This window comes from Aquarana catesbeiana, linkage group LG01 (genome assembly GCF_042186555.1).
Source record: "Aquarana catesbeiana isolate 2022-GZ linkage group LG01, ASM4218655v1, whole genome shotgun sequence".
Lineage (NCBI taxonomy): Eukaryota > Metazoa > Chordata > Amphibia > Anura > Ranidae > Aquarana > Aquarana catesbeiana.
The window spans coordinates 3,816,675-3,839,478 of record NC_133324.1 but is presented as its reverse complement, the minus strand read 5'-3'; the positions used below and the strand labels follow the sequence as shown (position 1 = coordinate 3,839,478).

General features: G+C 50.1%; 1 protein-coding gene across 1 annotated transcript in view; it reads right to left on the bottom strand.

The window, feature by feature from the left end:
- Positions 1–13,943: 13,943 nt before the first annotated feature.
- LOC141129608 (uncharacterized) overlaps positions 13,944–22,804 on the bottom strand; it is a 113,825-nt gene continuing 104,964 nt past the window's right edge. The window contains exon 12 of the mRNA XM_073617709.1: positions 13,944–16,569. The gene's annotated coding sequence lies outside the window, so the exon portion shown is untranslated. The remainder of the gene's footprint in view (positions 16,570–22,804) is intronic.

Below are 22,804 nucleotides of genomic sequence, written 5' to 3'. Positions count from 1 at the left end.
CCCCCCCCCCCTGCTGATCCACACCACCCTACAACTCAACCCCCCCCCCCCCTGCTGATCCACACCACCCTACAACTCAACCCCCCCCCCCCTGCTGATCCACACCACCCTACAACTCAACCCCCCCCCCTGCTGATCCACACCACCCTACAACTCAACCCCCCCCCCTGCTGATCCACACCACCCTACAACTCAACCCCCCCCCCCTGCTGATCCACACCACCCTACAACTCAACCCCCCCCCCCTGCTGATCCACACCACCCTACAACTCAACCCCCCCCCCGCTGATCCACACCACCCTACAACTCAACCCCCCCCCTGCTGATCCACACCACCCTACAACTCAACCCCCCCCCCTGCTGATCCACACCACCCTACAACTCAACCCCCCCCCCTGCTGATCCACACCACCCTACAACTCAACCCCCCCCCCCCTGCTGATCCACACCACCCTACAACTCAACCCCCCCCCGCCTGCTGATCCCCACCACCTTACAATCCCAACAACTCACCCCCCCCCCCCTGCTGCTGATCCCCACCACCCTACAACTCAATCCCCCCCCCTGCTGATCCACACCACCCTACAACTCAACCCCCCCCCCCCCTGCTGATCCACACCACCCTACAAGTCAAACCCCCCCGCCTGCTGATCCCCACCACCTTACAATCCCAACAACTCACCCCCCCCCCCTGCTGCTGATCCCCACCACCCTACAACTCAATCCTCCCCCCTCCTGATCACCACCACCTTACAATCCCAAACCTTGCACCCTACAATCCCAGAACCCCCCAGCTTCACACTTGCTCCTAATCCCCCAGCTCTCCACCACCTACAATCCCAACAGCCCATCCCCTCCTTCAGATCCCAACCACCCTACAATACCAACAACTTACACCCCCCTCCCAGATCCCCACCACCCTACAATCCCAACAGCCCACCCCCCCTCCTTCACATCCCCACCACAATCCCAACAACTTCACCCTCCCAGAGCCCAACAAACCACCACCCTACAATCCCAACATCCCACCTCCCTTTCAGATTCCCACCATACAATCCCAAACCCCCCAGCTCTCCACCACCTAAAATCCCAACAGCCCATCCCCTCCTTCAGATCCCAACCACCCAATACCAACAACTTACACCCCCTCCCAGATCCCCTCCACCCTACAATCCCAACAGCCCACCCCCCCCCCCCCTTCAGATCCCCACCACAATCCCAACAACTTCACCCCCCCCCCCCCAGAGCCCAACAAACCACCACCCTACAATCCCAACAATTTTAAACCCCCCCCCGCTCCAGATCCCCACCACCCTACAATCCCAACAGCCCACCACCCTACAAATCCAAGCCCCACCCTCCTCAAGATCCCCACCACCTCCTTCGGATCCCCACCACAATCCCAACAGCCCACCCCCTCCTTGGGATCCCCACCACAATCCCAACAACTTCACCCCCTCGCTCCAAATCCAAGCCCCTCCCTCCTCCAGATCCCCACTACCTACAATCCTAACAAACCACCACCACCCTATAATCCCGGATCCCCACCACCTTACAATCCCAACAGACCACCACCATCCTACAAATTCAACCCCCCTCCAGATCCCCACAATACCTTCTAATCCTCCAGCTCGCCACCACCTCAAACAGCACCAGTGTTTGCATGTTACCATTCCCCTATAGTCCCAACACCCCCCCCCCTCCTCCAGATCCCCACCACTTTAGAATGCCATACCCCAGCACCCTACAATCCCAACAACTCCACCCCCACCCCCCCAGAATCCCAAACCCTACAATCCCAGAACCCCCAGCTCTCCACCACCTCAAGCTGCACCAATGTTTGCATGTTACCATTCCCCTACCACCCTACGATCCCAAAAACCCATTCACCATACAGTCATAATTCCCCCCCAGATCCCTAAAATCCAATCTGCTCACCCAGCAGAACACACAGTACAATCGCCCCTCACCCACCTATTTATCACACCCGCCAACCAATGAGCTCAATCAGGCCATTAACCCTTCCTGGGCTGGGCCTTCTATATCTCTCTCTAGTCTCTAATGATGGATATAAAGGGGTCACCGATAGAAAGTCTCACCCCACACTCCCCATATTCCACAATGCTCAAAGTAAGACATAGACTTATATAGATAGGACTGACTTCACTGGCTGCATGCTTGTTTCTGGCCTCTGACCCAGACCTACTGAACCCGGATGCAGCCAGGAAGCTGGCATTTTCAGGATGATGGCAATGACAACCTTTAACCTATCAGACATCTGACTTCATTAGAAGATTGTTATTTTCTTGAGTTACAGATCTGTTAGTCTTAGCAGAGTATTCATGGCCGACTTTCATATGCTACATGCTTGTTTATTGTAGGCAGACACAGCCAGGAAAACTAGTAGTGAGAAGAGGCCATCAATGGAAGCTCTATGGTCTCTACTGCCATGACAACCTGACTTCACCAAAAGTCATATTATAGTTCTAGAAGGATCCCTGCCATGTGACCCGACTTCTAATACATCTCCATCCCATAATTCTCACCTTTACCCCCATCCCCCTCAGCACAGGGATGGTGAGAACCCCTTATAATGGGCACAGCGGGTGTACAGACCCAGGAACTCAGCACAGGGATGGTGAGAACCCCTCATAATGGGCACAGCGGGTGTACAGACCCGGGAACTCAGCACAGGGATGGTGGGAACCCCTCATAATGGGCACAGCGGGTGTACAGACCCAGGAACTCAGCACAGGGATGGTGAGAACCCCTCATAATGGGCACAGCGGGTGTACAGACCCGGGAACTCAGCACAGGGATGGTGGGAACCCCTCATAATGGGCACAGCGGGTGTACAGACCCGGGAACTCAGCACAGGGATGGTGGGAACCCCTCATAATGGGCACAGCGGGTGTACAGACCTGGGAACTCAGCACAGGGATGGTGAGAACCCCTCATAATGGGCACAGCGGGTGTACAGACCCGGGAACTCAGCACAGGGATGGTGAGAACCCCTCATAATGGGCACAGCGGGTGTACAGACCCAGGAACTCAGCACAGGGATGGTGAGAACCCCTCATAATGGGAACAGCGGGTGTACAGACCTGGGAACTCAGCACAGGGATGGTGGGAACCCCTCATAATGGGCACAGCGGGTGTACAGACCCGGGAACTCAGCACAGGGATGGTGAGAACCCCTCATAATGGGCACAGCGGGTGTACAGACCCGGGAACTCAGCACAGGGATGGTGGGAACCCCTCATAATGGGCACAGCGGGTGTACAGACTCGGGAACTCAGCACAGGGATGGTGGGAACCCCTCATAATGGGCACAGCGGGTGTACAGACCCGGGAACTCAGCACAGGGATGGTGAGAACCCCTCATAATGGGCACAGCGGGTGTACAGACTCGGGAACTCAGCACAGGGATGGTGGGAACCCCTCATAATGGGCACAGCGGGTGTACAGACCCAGGAACTCAGCACAGGGATGGTGAGAACCCCTCATAATGGGTACAGCGGGTGTACAGACCCGGGAACTCAGCACAGGGATGGTGAGAACCCCTCATAATGGGCACAGCGGGTGTACAGACCCAGGAACTCAGCACAGGGATGGTGAGAACCCCTCATAATGGGCACAGCGGGTGTACAGACCCGGGAACTCAGCACAGGGATGGTGAGAACCCCTCATAATGGGCACAGCGGGTGTACAGACCCGGGAACTCAGCACAGGGATGGTGGGAACCCCTCATAATGGGCACAGCGGGTGTACAGACCCAGGAACTCAGCACAGGGATGGTGAGAACCCCTCATAATGGGCACAGCGGGTGTACAGACCCGGGAACTCAGCACAGGGATGGTGGGAACCTCTCATAATGGGCACAGCGGGTGTACAGACCCGGGAACTCAGCACAGGGATGGTGGGAACCCCTCATAATGGGCACAGCGGGTGTACAGACCCGGGAACTCAGCACAGGGATGGTGAGAACCCCTCATAATGGGTACAGCGGGTGTACAGACCCGGGAACTCAGCACAGGGATGGTGGGAACTCCTCATAATGGGCACAGCGGGTGTACAGACCCGGGAACTCAGCACAGGGATGGTGAGAACCCCTCATAATGGGTACAGCGGGTGTACAGACCCGGGAACTCAGCACAGGGATGGTGAGAACCCCTCATAATGGGCACAGCGGGTGTACAGACCCGGGAACTCAGCACAGGGATGGTGGGAACCCCTCATAATGGGCACAGCGGGTGTACAGACCTGGGAACTCAGCACAGGGATGGAGGGAACCCCTCATAATGGGCACAGCGGGTGTACAGACCCGGGAACTCAGCACAGGGATGGTGGGAACCCCTCATAATGGGCACAGCGGGTGTACAGACCTGAGAACTCAGCACAGGGATGGTGGGAACCCCTCATAATGGGCACAGCGGGTGTACAGACCCGGGAACTCAGCACAGGGATGGTGAGAACCCCTCATAATGGGCACAGCGGGTGTACAGACCCAGGAACTCAGCACAGGGATGGTGAGAACCCCTCATAATGGGTACAGCGGGTGTACAGACCCGGGAACTCAGCACAGGGATGGTGAGAACCCCTCATAATGGGTACAGCGGGTGTACAGACCCGGGAACTCAGCACAGGGATGGTGGGAACTCCTCATAATGGGCACAGCGGGTGTACAGACCCGGGAACTCAGCACAGGGATGGTGGGAACTCCTCATAATGGGTACAGCGGGTGTACAGACCCGGGAACTCAGCACAGGGATGGTGGGAACTCCTCATAATGGGTACAGCGGGTGTACAGACCCAGGAACTCAGGAGGATAATGATGAGTGAGAACCAGTCATACACCCAATGAGGACCACAATGATCGATGAAGACATTGAGCAGCGCTGAGTGTCTGTGTTCAGCTCCTGTCTACTCAGGATGGCAGGAGGTCCCCTGCAAAGCTTCTTATGTTCTGTTGAATAATGACTCCTCCCAATTAGAGGAGGGAAAGGTGAAAGGACATAAAGGATTTTGGGAAGGAAGTAGGAGGAGCCATTAAAGAGCTGGGTGTGCTAGACAGTGGTCATGATCTTCTGAGTTTGTGAGCATTCAGTCTGAATCTGTGTGAATCAATTGGCCCCTCCCCAGTTACCTCACATACCGTCATTGCGCTTTGTCCGGCCTTAGTAAGTAAACCAGGAAAACCTCAACGTTTGAAAGAACCCTGACAGTGGCATGTCTGAGAACTCAGCCTGGCTCCAGGACTTCTCTAGAACAAGGTTAAAGATAGTCAGTGAGTCACTATGAACTCTTCTACATCTAGGTAGAAGCTGGAACCTGAAACTTGGTCCTGGGTGGTCTCTGGGGGGTCATTCCAGGATCTACGTATAAACCTGGGTGGTCTCTGAGGGGATCACTCCAGGATCTACATCAGTGATGGTGAACCTTGGCACCCCAGATGTTTTGGAATTACATTTCCCATGATGCTCATGCACTCTGCAGTGTAGTTGAGCATCATGGGAAATGTAGTTCCAAAACATCTGGGGTGCCAAGGTTAGCCATCACTGATCTACATGTAGAACCAGGTGGCCTCTAGAGGTCATTTCTGGATCTACATGTAGCCTCTGTTCGTCTTTGGGGGTCATTCCTGGATCTTCATGTAGACCTGGGTGGTCTCTGGGGGGTCATTCCTGGATCTACATGTGGGTATGGATGGTCTCTGGTGATCAGTCCTGGATCTATGTGTAGGACCAGGTGGTCTCAGGGATCATTCCTGAATCGACATGTTGGTCTCTGGAGGTCATTCTTGAATCTACATGAAGACCATGGTGGTCTCTGGGGGTCTTTCCTAGATCTACCATAGGCCGGGTGGTCTCTAGTGGTCATTCTTAGATCAACATGTAGACCCGGGTGGTCTCTAGGGGTCATGATCTACATGTAGACCAGGGTGGTCTCTGTGGGCCATTCCTGGATCTATACTGTGGTAAAAAGCAGCAAGGACAACAGCATTCGGGGACTAGGCTGCCTTCCTCAGATAGGGTAATCCGATAGATACTGCAAAAACAAAACAAAACAGGCACACGCACCTAGTGCATTATCAAAAATCATTTATTTAATAAAAAAATCTGGAAAATGTGGGTACTCACAAAGTGGCAATTATCAATGAGCCATAAAACCACACAATGTTGAGCAGTGCGGACACATATGCCATATCACATCAACGGGTATAAAGCTGACGTGTTTCGGGGGGAACACCCCCTTCCTCAGAGCTAGATCTACCTGTAGGCCCAGGTGGTCTCTGGAAATCAGTCCTGGATCTACATGTAGGCCTTGTTGGTCACTAGGATTCATTCCTGGATCTATATGTAGGCTCTGTTGGTCTGTGCAGGTCATTCCTGGATCTACATATAGTGGCCTCTGTGGGTAATTCCTAGATCTACATGTAGACCCAGGTGGTCTCTGGGGGTCATTTCAGGATCTACATGTAGGCCCAGGTGGTCTCTGGGGGTCATTTCAGGATCTACATGTAGGCCCAGGTGGTCTCTTGGGGTCACTTCACGATCTACATAAAGACCCGGGTGGTCTTTTGAGGTTGTTTCGGGATCTACATGTAGAACTGGGCGGTCTCTGGGGGGGGTCATTTTAAGATCTTTCACCAGAACTTCAATAGAGGGGAAATCTTCCAATGAGGACACTTGTTCTGGTGACAAAGGGATTTCCCCTCACTTTGGAGAGATTTCCTCTCAGTTCCCATTGTATCACCAGGACAGGAAGTGAGCAGACATAGCAAAAAAAAACACATTGAGGGAAGGCGATCGTTCTAAGTGGACATTTAAGAATGTCCTTTTGTTTACTGCCGGTATGCAAGCAATGCCTAGGATCCCACCGTCATTAGACAGCAGAGATCATAGGCTAAAGGCACAGAACCAATCAGAGCGGCGCTATCCCTTGTGATCCCTGTGATGGGAAAAGGGTTTAAAGTGCCATTTACCGCCAGTGATGGTGGGATTGTTTTGGTGTGTTTTAAGCCATTACATTACAATGCAATTTCATTTTTCTGGGGACGTTCTTCAACCAACAATAAAAGACTTGCACTTGGCTTCGGTGGGTGAATTTTATAGGCTAAGTGCACCTTAGCCCCCTCAACAGTGAACTCTGGTGTTTTTTAGCCCCTCAACAATGGAGGCTGGTGGTTTTTTCTTTTTGGGGGGGCGGCAAACAACCACTCCCCGGTCGGTCGGCGGCAACCCCCTCCCCCCGGAGGACGGTTGGGACAGCAAAGCCCTGCACTTACCCCATCTAGGAAGCGGGCAGGCGGGTAGCGTGTCCGGCGAGCGGTAGCTTTCCTTCTTCCTCCTTCTGTGACCTACGGCGGCTTCCGCCGTGCATCTCCTTCTTCCTCCTAGGCGTCCAATAGGATCGCCTGTCCTTTCAGCCAATCGAGAAATGGGTATCAGACCCGCGCTTACTGATTGGCGGAGAGGCGATTCAGTTTTAGAATAATGGGCTCCAAGCGCAATGCTCTGTGACCGGAGCCCACCTAGCCTCTGGCTCTAATCAAGTGCTTAAAAAAAAAAACACCCTCGCCCCTGTAATTCATGTGCTTCCTGAAAGTGGACGGACACATGAATAAGGGGTGGCAGCGGCCCTTAATGGACGGGCCGCCCCTGCCCCCCAATATTGAAATGTTTCTTCATTTCTGAAAAATTGTTAAGGTGAAATAAGATCACCTTGGGGGGGGGGTCCGACTTTATTAAGAGGGGTCATTTGAGGGGATTCATACTTTTGTGGCATTTTTGTTTGATATGTTTTATAACAGAATGTATAAAAGAATAAAACCACAGTGCTTACTAAATACCACTAAAGGAAAATTTGATGTCTCGAAAAAAAAGAATAATAATAATTTGTGTACCGTGTGGTATGGTTCGTAATTGTCAAACTATCACAGCTGTCAGGACCTGTGTCACCTGCTGGTGGCGCTGTGCTTCCCAGAGCAGAATGTTGTAGTTCCAGTCTCCACCAGTGGGTGTCTCTCAGGATCAATGGCAAACAGAATCCGACAGCAGCAAAACACTGGAGCGAGAGAGAAATGAAGAGGGGGAACTAAATACCTTCCCAGCAGACAGCAACAGGTGGAGACTGATTAGTGGATACAGCTGGCCGCTGGGAGGGTATTTAGTTCCTCCTCTACATTTCTCTCTTGCTTCAGTGTTTTGCTGCTGCCAGTTTTATCTTTGCCATTGATCCTGGTCTTGCTCCTGATCTTGCTCCTGCCCTGTATCCTGCTGCCTTGTACCTGCTCCCCCTTGTTTCTGATCCCATCTCCCATGTTTTTCTGTGTTCCCCATCCTCTATATATTGAATCGAATTATTTAGGCTTTCTGTTTGTTGGTTATTAGTCAGGTACTGTCAGGGATCTTGTGCAGGATGACGTAGGCAGCGCCACCCCTACCCAGCGCTCCAACAGGTGCGTGCAATCTCGAGCCGCCCCTCCCGCATTGGATCAACTGGACGGGTTCACGGCACGCTAACTTACGGACTTCCTGACCCGACCTATCTACGTCTGACCGTCTAGCTGTTACCAGACACCGAGCCGACGCAACACTACGGGTATATTTCAAGGAGCCACCAGGAAACGCTGACTGCAGCATCCACGAAGGCAGACGGATTATATGCCACCTTCATTTCAGCTTATTACCACGGAGTGGTGAGAGCCCATGGGCAAAATCTATTTATCCCATCCTTGACATACTCTTCATCTGAGCTTTTTGTGATATGCTATACCATTTATTTGCTGAACTGCGGAGATTTTTAGGGGCATTTACAGTATTTCCATACCAACAGCCACCTTCACCTAGGATTGGATTGAACCACCCTCTGGAAATTGAGAGAATCTCTCTCCTCGTATTGCGCGGATATTGGCAAATTCATATGCTGATATACAAAACCACCATAGCCGGTCCAGGATTCCCTATTTCTGTGCCATACCATCAGGAGTGACTTATATACCTGTCTAACCGAATCTATCTATACTATTATTGCACAGGCCCTATTCATGGACATGCTAGGTGTAGACCAGAGATGTCCAAAGTCCGGCCCGCGGGCCAATCGCGGCCCGCGGTCCGGTTTCGGACGGCCCGCCTGGTAATTTTGACATATATATCTTTTGTGGCCCCCAACGAATCCCCGAGCGCCGGGGGCCATAAAAGATAGATATGCTGGCTGCCTTGGAGGGGGCGGGACAAGCGCCGTACAGGATACAGGAGAATTTCCTGTTTACACGGCGTCCTGTGTAAAAGGAAGTCCCGTCTCCTGCGCTGCCATTGGACAATTGTTTTGTCCATCATAGGAGGCGGGACTTTCAATTAAAGAGGCCGCCGTGTAAACAGGAATTTCTCCTGTATATCTGTTGGCGCTCGTCCCGCCCCCTCCCTGTCTCCTCCAAGGCTGCAGATGGACATGAATCAGGCTGCACTGACAGCAATGGTGAGTCTGCATTCATGTCAATGTGGTGGGGGCTGCCGTATTTATGTCAATGTGGTGGGGGCTGCATTCATGTCAATGTGGGGGCTGCATTCATGTGAATGTGGTGGGGGCTGCATTCATGTCAATGTGGGGGCTGCATTCATGTGAATGTGGTGGGGGCTGCATTCATGTGAATGTGGTGGGGGCTGCATTCATGTGAATGTGGTGGGGGCTGCATTCATGTCAATACGGTGGGGGCTGCATTCATGTCAATACGGTGGGGGCTGCATTCATGTCAATACGGTGGGGGCTGCATTCATGTCAATGTGGTGGGGGCTGCATTCATGTCAATACGGTGGGGGCTGCATTCATGTCAATACGGTGGGGGCTGCATTCATGTCAATACGGTGGGGGCTGCATTCATGTCAATACGGTGGGGGCTGCATTCATGTCAATACGGTGGGGGCTGCATTCATGTGAATGTGGTGGGGGCTGCATTCATGTCAATACGGTGGGGGCTGCATTCATGTCAATACGGTGGGGGCTGCATTCATGTGAATGTGGTGGGGGCTGCATTCATGTCAATGTGGTGGGGGCTGCATTCATGTCAATACGGTGGGGGCTGCATTCATGTCAATACGGTGGGGGCTGCATTCATGTGAATGTGGTGGGGGCTGCATTCATGTTAATGTGGTGGGGGCTGCATTCATGTCAATACGGTGGGGGCTGCATTCATGTCAATACGGTGGGGGCTGCATTCATGTCAATGTGGTGGGGGCTGCATTCATGTCAATACGGTGGGGGCTGCATTCATGTCAATACGGTGGGGGCTGCATTCATGTCAATACGGTGGGGGCTGCATTCATGTCAATACGGTGGGGGCTGCATTCATGTGAATGTGGTGGGGGCTGCATTCATGTGAATGTGGTGGGGGCTGCATTCATGTCAATACGGTGGGGGCTGCATTCATGTCAATACGGTGGGGGCTGCATTCATGTGAATGTGGTGGGGGCTGCATTCATGTCAATACGGTGGGGGCTGCATTCATGTCAATACGGTGGGGGCTGCATTCATGTGAATGTGGTGGGGGCTGCATTCATGTCAATGTGGTGGGGGCTGCATTCATGTCAATACGGTGGGGGCTGCATTCATGTCAATACGGTGGGGGCTGCATTCATGTTAATGTGGTGGGGGCTGCATTCATGTTAATGTGGTGGGGGCTGCATTCATGTCAATACGGTGGGGGCTGCATTCATGTCAATACAGTGGGGGCCACATTCATGGCAATGGAGTGGGGGCCGCAGATGGGCACTGATTAGGCTGCATTGATGGGCACTGACCCTTATTTTGCTTCACAGTTCTTTATTTAAAATTTAAGATTTTTTTTCCTGAAACTTCATTTTTAAAGTGAAGGTGCGTGTTATAAGCAGATTAAATCCGGTATATCCAAATAACACGCCCAAGCTCATCTATTCACCACACACAGCACAAAGGCAAGAGAATTCTTGTTGGGCCGTGTATTAGTGCTCGGATGGACACACTTAGACCAAATTTTAATGGTTTAAGAATGTCAGGCAAAATGGTCGGCCCTCAAGCATGTTCTATTCATCAAATCTGGCCCTCTTGGAAAAAAGATTGGACACCCCTGGTGTAGACAGTCCAGTATTCTAAGTCACCCAAATAGTGCCAGCCTTTCCATGCTGATCATGCATGTGTGTGGCGCCATATTGTGACAACGTTGACAATTTTTGTATGTGTTTTTAATTGGATGCACGGGGGGGGGGGGGGTGTTGTTTTCACTAGTAAGGTGTAAATTTCACCCCTAGTGGTTTAACTCTTTTGCCGATTTATGAATAAAGTTTTATTTTTTTATTTTTTGATACACCGTGGTTGATCCTCGTATTTGCTATCCTTTTTGGAGACATCTCTACGTCTCATCACTGTTGTTTTTACATTGATCCCCTATAACTCTGGAGGTATCCCGTCCACTGGACGAGTCGGTGCGAACGAACACACGTTGTAATTCCAATATTTGGAAAGTGGGTCCCTTACACGATTTTATTTTTACATCTTGTGCAGCAGGCGCTCCTTCCCGTTCAGTAAATGCTCGTCTCCATTCAGCAGCACTATCTTAGATACAGATACATTTTTGTTATACTTTATTACAGTGAGTACGCTCTTCAACTATTATGGGTGACAGTCGGGTCCATTTCTCTTTTCTCCATTCACGCGCCATGCCTGCCCTGTGCCTGATCCTGGACCTCCGCGTCGTGGTCTCCTCCCCCCTCAGCTCCCGGGGGAGATGCATTCCCGCCGCCCCCTGCCTGGGGCCGCCCTCTTTGGGGTTTAAGTGCCTGACAAGTAGGTATCGGATTACTAGCTCTGACTTCATGTTGTTGTCCTACTACAAACCATACTTCAATACATTTTTACTTGTTATTACAGACATCAGATATACACATCAGCCCCTGATGAAGCGAGGAGAGCTCGCGAAACGCGTCGGGTTAGAGATGTATCATGTATATCTGTACTTTTTATACTTTGATGTTATGTCATGATGGTTATGTCTTTAGGACCATTTTATCATGTTGCTGTTCTTATGTAACTGTCACCTATGTCTATGACCTGTACTGGATGATATTTATTCCAATAAATCTTGTTACTTATATACTCTTTCTATTTATATGTGATCACCATGGACACTTCATTTAAAGTCCCACAGGCAAAAATTCTTTGTGTTTTTTTTTTTTCTCCATTCAGCAGCTGCCAACTCCCGTTCAGCAAGTGCTAATTCTAAATGCGCATGTGCAGAGTCATAAGCATAGACCAAGACTAGGAAGGACTAGCATTGGTGCGATCCTGATTCTGTACCAGTCTGCCTGGCTCCCGCTGAACAAGACTCCACACCACCACTGGAAGAACTCCTGTGTCTCCAAGCTACAGCTTCCAGGCACCTTCACCCTTCCACTGCCCTAGCAGTCCCTGTCTCCACTACCAGGGGTTCTTGGACAGGAATTGTGCAAGAGGCCACCCTCATCATCTCGGGCTCCCCAGCCAGGTACGTGACAGGTGCTGTCCCTGATTTTTTTTTTTTTTTGGCTCACTTATCTTTTCATTTTTGGTGCTGTTTGGATGGAGTTTATTTCACCGTAAATTCCACTTAAAGCATACCCAGTCTGGTCCCGGTCTCCTGAGTGTAGCCACGCAGATCTGGCCATCCCTGCTGCTGATTCCTGACAACAGCGCTGAAAACTGGAAAATGTCCTGAAATAAAGTGGGTGTAAGATGCCGGCACTGATGGGGTAAACTCAGATAGAGGCGTTTACAGTTTAGTAGCCTTCGGTGATTGCATGAAAACACCATCTTGCAGCACTTGGCACCTTTATAGGAAGAGATAGCCCGGTCACTGCACACTTCACCCAGCCAGAGTGGTTACGTAAAAGCAGTCTCAGCTCAAGTGATCCAAGCCATGCCCCCAACGTGTTTCGCCCTGCTTACCTGCTAGCCACTGCGGCGGCCAGGCTATCTCTTTTTACCTCTACAGCATGCTTTGGGTCTGGACGAACCTTTCCCCAGCCTGCACCCTCACTAGTCAGCGGCATCCAATTAATCTGACCTTGTTAGCCTGAACGGGGACCAGTAAGCATTTATCGTGGTCTGTTTTCACATGTGCTTTAGAACTAAATGACATTAACCCAAGGATGGAGAAATTATTATAAAATTCAAGAGCCAGCTGGATCTTTTCTTCTGAAGACAACTAAAAAAAACCTCAAAAATAATGTTGAAGGAGCATCAGCTATCTGGCTCCTGGTATTTGCAAATCCCTGGTTTAACCATGCTACAACCTCCCATCCCCATTCCTGTCCTCATCCTGTTTGGTCCTCTGTAGACCAATACAAGGTAACTTTGGGACCAATGGAGAGTGGCTGTCATTTTTAAACCCTGTTCCAGCCAATGTATGTGAAGACTTGCAAGCACGATCTGTCCAAGCTTGGAGGTGCGGTGGGGGGTGGATTCTGACATCTTTGCCCCCATCCCCATTCCTCTCCTCATTATCTTTGGTCCTCTGTAGACCAAAATGAGGTAACTTTGGGACTAATGGAGAACGGTTGTCATTTTTTAACTCTGTTGCATCCACTGTACGTGAAGACTGGCAAGCACCATCTGTCCTAGCTTGGGGGGGGGGGGCAAGGTGGACTTTGACATCTTTGACCCCATTCCTCTCCTCTTCCTGTTTGGTCCTCTGTAGACCAATATGAGGTAACTTTGGGACCAATGGAGAGCGGCAGTCATTGTTTAACCCTGTCTAGCACTTTATGTGCAGACTTGCAAGCACCATCTGTCCCAGCTTTGGGGGACATCTTTGCCTTGGGTGTCCAAGCACTGGGTCCAATCAAAAAATGGTGTACTTTTACTTTACCATAAGACATCCCACCATCACAACAAAGTCACCACCACCAAGAAGAAGACAATGCAAGCCTTGATACCATTTGTGTGTTTAATAATCTATATTATTATATTATACATTTACTGTGACAGGTTAAAATATACATATATGTGCAACAGAAGGTGGAACCCAACACATCCATAACAATCCTTAGTGTGAACCAGCCACACAGACTTGTGATGTTGCTAACCTGCCGAGGTGTGAGAAATGACATAAAATACAATGGTGTGTGATCCACGGACACTAACACAAGACTCCACATTAATAGTGACTCTGTATAAACAGGGAATCATATTTCCTTCATTTGTCTAAACACTTCATACAAATTAAGACGCTGTTGAGTCAAGCTCTGCATTCCTGAGTTATTCCTTTCGTTTGATCTCCAAGGGCCAGAAGACTCAGCTGTCCTCACTCATTATTGAAAATAGATTTTTCTAGAGATGAATAAGACGTGACGGTGTTTACCTATTGCTGAAAATATCCTACCAATATGTTATCAATGGCTCCTATCCTATTGATGGATAGTGAGATATGGTGATGACCTACTATTTATGTACAGAAGACAATGTTCTCCCCTTCGGGAGCAGAAAGAGACTCCTACTCAGAAGAAAAAAAAGAGATAATGCTCTCCTACTCAGAAGGAAGAGACAATGTTATTCTATTCAAAAGAAGGACGAGACAATTTTATCCTACTCAGAAGAAGGAAAAGACAATGTTCTCCAACTCAAAAGGAGACAATGTTCTCCAACTCAGAAGAAGGAAAAAACAATGTTCTCCAACTCAGAAGAAATAAGAGACAATGTTCTCCTACTCAGAAGAAGGAAGAAACTAAATAAAGAATTAAAAAAAAAAGGAAGAGACAATGTTCTCCAACTCAAAGGAAGAAAGAGCCAATTTTCTCCTACTCAAAAGAAGGAAGAGACGTTCGGGTTAATTTAATAAGGCTGGAGGGTGCAAAATCAGTTTCACTTCTGCAGAGAAACCAATCATCTGCTAACCCCAGCTTGTTCAATTAAGCTTTGGCAAGAAAACCTGGAAGCTGGTTGGTTTCTATGCAGAAGTGAGACCGATTTTGCACTCTCCAGCTTTAGTAAATAAACCCCAATGTTTTCTAACTCAGAAGAAGGAAGAGATAATGTTCTCCAACTCAGAAGAAGGAAAAGACCATGGTCTCCCACCCAGGAGCAGAAAGAGACAATGCTCTACTCAGAAGAAGGAAGAGACAATGTTCTCCCACTCTGGAACAGAAAGAGACAATGTTCTTCCCCAGAGGAGCAGGACGTGACAATGCTCTTCCCCAGAGGAGCGGGACATGAAAGACTCTCTCAATGAAGAACAATATCTGCAGACTTCTACTGATGGATGAGAAGAAAACTATTAGAGTCCATTACATAAAGTCCACATCACAGTCACACTTTCCTTAGCAGGCCATGACTACACATCCCAAAACCCACATAAATGCTCTCAGCCTGTTCTCTTAGCACTTCTCCACCCTTCCATAGTGATGCACTTACAAACTAAAGTGCTTTGCATCCTTCCTCAAATATCATCTTATAGTACAACTTTCAGACACTTCAGTAACTCCATCTTTAGTGTTTGCAACCTTTACCGTTTCTTTCTCAGTTAACATGAGCTGAGCCTTTCTCGACACCTTCATTTTCAGTCTATGTCTTTTTTATTCCACCCAACACAGACTGTAACCTTCGTCATAACGAAGAGTGCACAAATATTTCTGCCTTCCTATGAGCTGCCCTGGGACAGAAATACAGAACTATGTAATTCCTAGACCTTTCTGAGCTGTAAAGAACTATTTGCTTTCCCGAAAACTGCACAACACACACCTATCACTACCCGCAAAGGTCAATAAGGGAGCCTCACATATCCAGTATGGTAAAGGCTCCTATCCTATATCAGTCAAAGAGCCCTGCCAAATATTACAGCCATCTCCAGCCCACAACAAATTTCCATTATGCCACCACCGCCATATGTATAAAAGCACATCAATAGAGAGGGGAGAGGGAGAAAGAGGGGGAGGGAGAGAAAGTGCTGCAAATTTAGGTTCTTCACACCATATAAATTACCATTTTTGTCTCATTGTCTATCAATGAATGAGTTCCTCATTGACGGAAGTAAAACAATATTTTCTCACTGACAGTTGGGAAGGTCTTGGAAGTCTCTCACTGATTGGTAATTATGTCTTATTGTTGGGATTGTGGAAGAACGTTCTTTCATCTGTGAGTACAAGTAGACCTCCTCTCCTTGGTGGCTGTGTAGAACAAGAACATAGACTCTTCTTAACCATGTGTATGAACATCTGAAGATAATAACACATCAAGGATCAGAAAGTGGGACATGTCCTTTTCTGGTAACGTCAATGATGGCTGAGCAGGTCTGATGGCAAAGTCCTTGGGATGGGCATGACGATGGGAGGTTTCCTCTAACTGATGATGTAATCTCATTACTCAATAAAAAGAAAGAGAAATGTCTTTAGGTTCACAAGATGGATTGGCACCTGCATATAGTGTCCTGGACTGTTGACAACCCCACCCCCACCCCCGGTGTCAGTATGATTGAGGAAGTAATGCAGTGTGACAGTATCTGGAGGATTCTCAGGTCAGTCTTTTCACTGTGGACAGGACAGTCACCTGGCCAGTGCTTGATACCTGAGGAAGAAAAAAAAAGATCTGAGGTCACCATCACTTATAAATAAAGGACACCCATATCACATCAAACATTCTAAAACTAGAACCAGCACCTCCAGCATGGGGGTATCTAATGTTGAGGGAGGGATCTATTGTTACTGGCTTCTGGGAGATCTATTGTTCCTGGGGTAGTTCTATTGTTGCTTTGAGGGTATTTTCTTGCAGTGGAGTCTGTTGTTGTTGGGGGATCTATTGCAACAGGGGGGTCTCCTGTTGCTGGAGGGTATTGTTCCCAGAGAATCTGTTGTTGCTGAGGCTGAGTGTGTATATTGTTGCTGGAGGGGCTATTGTTTTCAGAGGATCTATTATTGCTGGGGTGGGGCTATTGTCACTGGAGGATCTATTATTGCTGGGGGGGGGGGGTCTGTTGCCAGATGCCAAGTATAAAATGATACTTAGTTCTGTTTTCTCTAAATTGGGAGATACTGGGAGGTGGGTAGGGGTGGGACCAAGGGACAGTGCTTGGAGGTGGAAAAAGTCACCGGGAGTTTAAAAATGATTATCTGGAGCGGAACCTAAAGTTTACCAGGGTCAATATGTTTATTTCCTATCATCAGCTCCATCTAATGTCCATAATTCGGTATTTTCATGATTGAGATACTTCAGGAAAATACTGCATTTTGACCACTAGGTGGATCTAATCATAGGAATAAACACAAAAAATAAGAAAAAAATTTTTTTTATATATATATATATATATATATATATATATATATATATATATATATATATTTTTTTTTTTTTTTTTAACATTTTACAAGGGATGTTTAGAGCACTATGGGTTAGCTAAACTAGCATCGCATCTGGAGGCTTGCTTTGGCCGGCTGAAACCTCAGACAAAGCCGTTTGATAAGTGTAGATGTTGATGTTTCTTTTACAAGGGGTAACCAGATAAAAACAGCGTTGGACTATATGACCCAACTTCTCTATGAATGAAAGGTAGCAGACTGTAAGAGTCAGGTCTCTGTTAGGACCAGATGACCACCATGGGGCCATACATCAACGCCTTTAGCAGCCAGCTTTCTAGGATACTTTATATGGGTACACTGGTACTTGGGTGCCCCCAGGAACATGGACACTGGATTATCTGGTCTTAGCAGGAGGCCTTTCCGCAGTAATAAGGCTCTAAGATTATGGGATTGTAGAGTGGAGTAGCTAAGGGTCATCATTAGGAGGTAAGGAGATCCAAACATCAAAACCAGATGGTGGAACATGGACTTGGTAACTAACATAGACAAGGTCTCGCCAGATGGTTTACTAGCAAGGTCAGGTCAGGTCAGGTCAGGCAAGAAATCAGATCCAAGAAATCCAACAGGTCAGAGGTAGAAGTAGCAGGATCAGGAGTATCAGGCAACGGAAGGTAACAGAGTTCAGACATACCGAGAACAGACAGGAGCCGAGAGTAATACTAGGAGAAAGAGCCAATAATACAGGAACAGGAACTTGCTTGATACTTTATATTGGTACACTGGTACTTGGGTGCCCCCAGGAACATGGACACTGGCTTATCTGGTCTTAGCAGGAGGCCTTTCCCCAGTAACAAGGCTCTAAGATTATGGGATTGTAGAGTGGAATAGCCAAGAGTTATCATTAGGAGGTAATGAAATCCAAACTTCAAAACCAGACGGCGGAACATGGACTTGGTAAATAACATAGCCAAGGTCTCGGCAGGTGGTTTACTAGCAAGGTCAGTTCAGGCAAGAAATCAGATCCAAGGAATCCAACAGGTCAGAGATAGAAGTAGCAGTATTGGGAGTATCAGGCAAAGAAAGGTAACAGAGTTCAGGCAAACTGAGAACAGACAGGAGCCAGAAGTAATACTAACTAGGAGAAAGAGCCAAGAATACAGGAACAGGAACTTGCCAGCTTTCTAGGATACTTTATATGAGTACACTGGTACTTGGGTGCACCCAGGAACATGGACACTGGAATATCTGGTCTTAGTGGGAGCTCTTTACCCAGTAACAAGACTTTAGGGTCATGGGACTGCAGAGTGGAGTAGCCAAGAGTCATCGTTAGGAGGTAATATGATCCAAACATCAAAACCAGATGGCGGAACATGGACTTAGTAAATAACACAGCGAAGGCCTCAGTAGGCTGTTTACTAGCAAGGTCAGGTCAGGCAAAAAATCAGATCCAAGGAATCCAACAAGTCAGAGGTAGAAGTAGCGGGATTGGGAGTATCAGGCAAAGGAAGGTAACAAAGTCCAGGCAAACTGGGAACAGACAGGAGCCAGGTGTATTACTAGACGTGTGCAATTCGTTTCAGTCGTAATACAAATTTGGACAAATATTTGGTTATTCGGACATTTGGATGTATCAGAATTGCCGAATGAAATAGTAACGAATTTCATTGAAATCCACTAAATTAGTTTTGTTGATTCATTTTCGTGACGTCAGAAGGGGGCGGTGCTACCGGGTGACATAACCGGGTGGCCCGACCCTGGCCTGTATAAGAGCTGTCAAAGTCGAAGAGAGGGCAGTCGGCGGGTAGCCTCTTAGATGGCAAAGCGTTTTTTGCCATTTTTTGGGTCGGTGGGCGTCGTGATGGATCAAGGGGCAATATTTTTTTTTTTTTTTAATAAAGCATTTGTCAAAAACAGTTTCTTACTTTTTGACACTTTTTGTTAAATGGGTATGATTTACATAGGGGGGGGGGGGCAGTATCTGGGGGCCCCCTTGTTAAAGGGGGCTTCCAGATTCCGATAAGCCCCCCCACCCACAGACCCCAACAACCACACCACCGGGTTGTCGGGAAGAGTCACCACATTAGTAGAAGATCGTGTAGAAGATTGTGACCATTAGTAGAAGATCGTGTAGAAGATTGTGACCATTAGTAGAAGATCGTGTAGAAGATTGTGACCATTAGTAGAAGATCGTGTAGAAGATTGTGACCATTAGTAGAAGATCGTGTAGAAGATTGTGACCATTAGTAGAGGATCGTGTAGAAGATTGTGACCATTAGATCAGGGCTCAAAATTTCAAGTCCTGAGCTACTAGCCAGGCCTCAAGGGTTACTCACCACCAGTTGCCCCACCCAACCCTCACCCCTAATCACACCCTCATAAATTATCTCATGAAATGACCCTTAAATGTTTTATGCAGAATTAAGTTATAAAAATAAATATCAACAACAACAACTTTATTCGTGCCCACCAATGCAGCCTGCCTGTGCCCACCAATACAGCCTGTGTCCACCAATGCAGCCTATGCCCACCATGCAGCCTGTGCCCACCATGCAGCCTGTGCCCACCATGCAGCCTGTGCTCACCATGCAGCCTGTGTCTACCAATGCAGCCTTTGCCAAACATGCAGCCTCCTCCCACCATGCAGCCTGTGTCCACCAATGCAGCCTGTGCCCACCATGCAGCCTGTTCCCACCAACACAGCCTGTGTCCACCTATGCAGCCTATGCCCACCATGCAGCCTGTGTTCACCATGCAGCCTGTACCCACCAACGCAGCCTGTTTCCACCAACGCAGCCTGTGTCCACCTATGCAGCCTATGCCCACCATGCAGCCTGTGTCCACCATGCAGCCTGTGCCCACCATGCAGCCTGTGCCAAACATGCAGCCTCTTACCCCCATGCAGCCTGTGTCCACCAATGCAGCCTGTGCTCACCAACGCAGCCTATGCCCACCTATGCAGCCTGTGCCAACCATGCAGCCTCTTACCCCCATGCAGCCTGTGTCCACCATGCAGCCTGTGCCCACCAACGCAGCCTATGTCCACCTATGCAGCCTATGCCCACCATGCAGCCTGTGCCCACCATGCAGCCTGTGCCCACCAACGCAGCCTGTGTCCACCTATGCAGCCTATGCCCACCATGCAGCCTGTGTCCACCAATGCAGCCTGTGCCAACCATGCAGCCTCTTACCACCATGCAGCCTGTGCCCACCATGCAGCCTGTGCCCACCAACACAGCCTGTGTCCACCTATGCAGCCTATGCCCACCATGCAGCCTGTGTTTACCATGCAGCCTGTACCCACCATGCAGCCTGTGCCCACCAACGCAGCCTGTGTCCACCTATGCAGCCTATGCCCACCATGCAGCCTGTGTCCACCATTCAGCCTGTGCCCACCATGCAGCCTGTGCCAAACATGCAGCCTGTGTCCACCAATGCAGCCTGTGCCCACCAACGCAGCCTATGCCCACCTATGCAGCCTGTGCCAACCATGCAGCCTCTTACCCCCATGCAGCCTGTGTCCACCATGCAGCCTGTGCCCACCAACGCAGCCTATGTCCACCTATGCAGCCTATGCCCACCATACAGCCTGTGTCCACCATGCAGCCTGTGCCCACCATGCAGCCTGTGCCCACCATGCAGCCTGTGCCCACCAATGCAGCCTGTGTCTACCTATGCAGCCTGTGTCCACTATGCAGCCTGTGCCCACCATGCAGCCTGTGCCCACCATGCAGCCTGTGCCTACCAATGCAGCCTGTGTCCACCTATGCAGCCTGTGTTCACCATGCAGCCTGTGCCCACCATGCAGCCTGTGCCTACCAATGCAGCCTGTGTCCACCTATGCAGCCTGTGCCCACCATGTAGCCTGTGTCCACCTATGCAGCCTGTGCCCACCATGCAGCCTGTACCCACCAATGCAGCCTGTGTCCACTATGCAGCCTGTGTTCACCATGCAGCCTGTGCCCACCATGCAGCCTGTGTTTACCATGCAGCCTGTACCCACCATGCAGCCTGTGCCCACCAACGCAGCCTGTGTCCACCTATGCAGCCTGTGTTCACCATGCAGCCTGTGCCCACCATGCAGCCTGTGCCCACCATGCAGCCTGTGCCTACCAATGCAGCCTGTGTCCACCTATGCAGCCTGTGCCCACCATGCAGCCTGTGCCCACCAATGCAGCCTGTGTCCACTATGCAGCCTGTGTTCACCATGCAGCCTGTGCCCACCATGCAGCCTGTGCCTACCAATGCAGCCTGTGTCCACTTATGTAGCCTGTGTCCACCAATGCAGCCTGTGCCCACCATGTAGCCTGTGCCCACAATGCAGCCTGTGCCTACCAATGCAGCCTGTGTCCACTATGCAGCCTGTGTTCACCATGCAGCCTGTGCCCACAATGCAGCCTGTGCCCACCAATGCAGCCTGTGCCCACCTATGCAGCCTGTGCCCACCATGCAGCCTGTGCCCACCATGCAGCCTGTGCCTACCAATGCAGCCTGTGTCCACCTATGCAGCCTGTATCCACCATGCAGCCTGTGTCCACCATGCAGCCTGTGCCCACCATGCAGCCTGTGCCAAACATGCAGCCTGTGTCCACCAATGCAGCCTGTGCCCACCAACGCAGCCTATGCCCTCCTATGCAGCCTGTGCCAACCATGCAGCCTCTTACCCCCATGCAGCCTGTGTCCACCATGCAGCCTGTGCCCACCAACGCAGCCTATGTCCACCTATGCAGCCTATGCCCACCATACAGCCTGTGTTCACCATGCAGCCTGTGCCCACCATGCAGCCTGTGCCCACCATGCAGCCTGTGCCTACCAATGCAGCCTGTGCTTACCAATGCAGCCTGTGTCCACCTATGCAGCCTGTGCCCACCATGCAGCCTGTGCCCACCAATGCAGTCTGTGTCCACTATGCAGCCTGTGTTCACCATGTAGCCTGTGTCCACCTATGCAGCCTGTGCCCACCATGCAGCCTGTGCCCACCAATGCAGTCTGTGTCCACTATGCAGCCTGTGTTCACCATGCAGCCTGTGCCCACCATGCAGCCTGTGCCTACCAATGCAGCCTGTGTCCCCTATGCAGCCTGTGTTCGCCATGCAGCCTGTGCCCACAATGCAGCCTGTGCCCACCATGCAGCCTGTGCTCACCAATGCAGCCTGTGTCCACTATGCAGCCTGTGTCCACCATGCAGCCTGTGTCCAACAATGCAGCCTCTTCCCACCATGCAGCCTGTGCCCACCATGCAGCCTGTGCCCACCATGCAGCCTACCTGTGCAGGGGAGGAGAGGAACAGAAGGGCCGCCCGGATGATCAGAGCGCAGCGCAGGGAACACAGCGATAACACCTTTCATTTCACATTGCTGTGTTCCCATCGTTCAACGTCATATACAGCCCCGCCCCCCCGGCTGGGGAACTTTGATTGACAGATCGCCCATCCCGGGATTGGACGGGTGATCTGTTTATCAAAGTCCCGGAACCAGGAGGAGGGGCTGTATCTGACAGCGAGAGGTGGG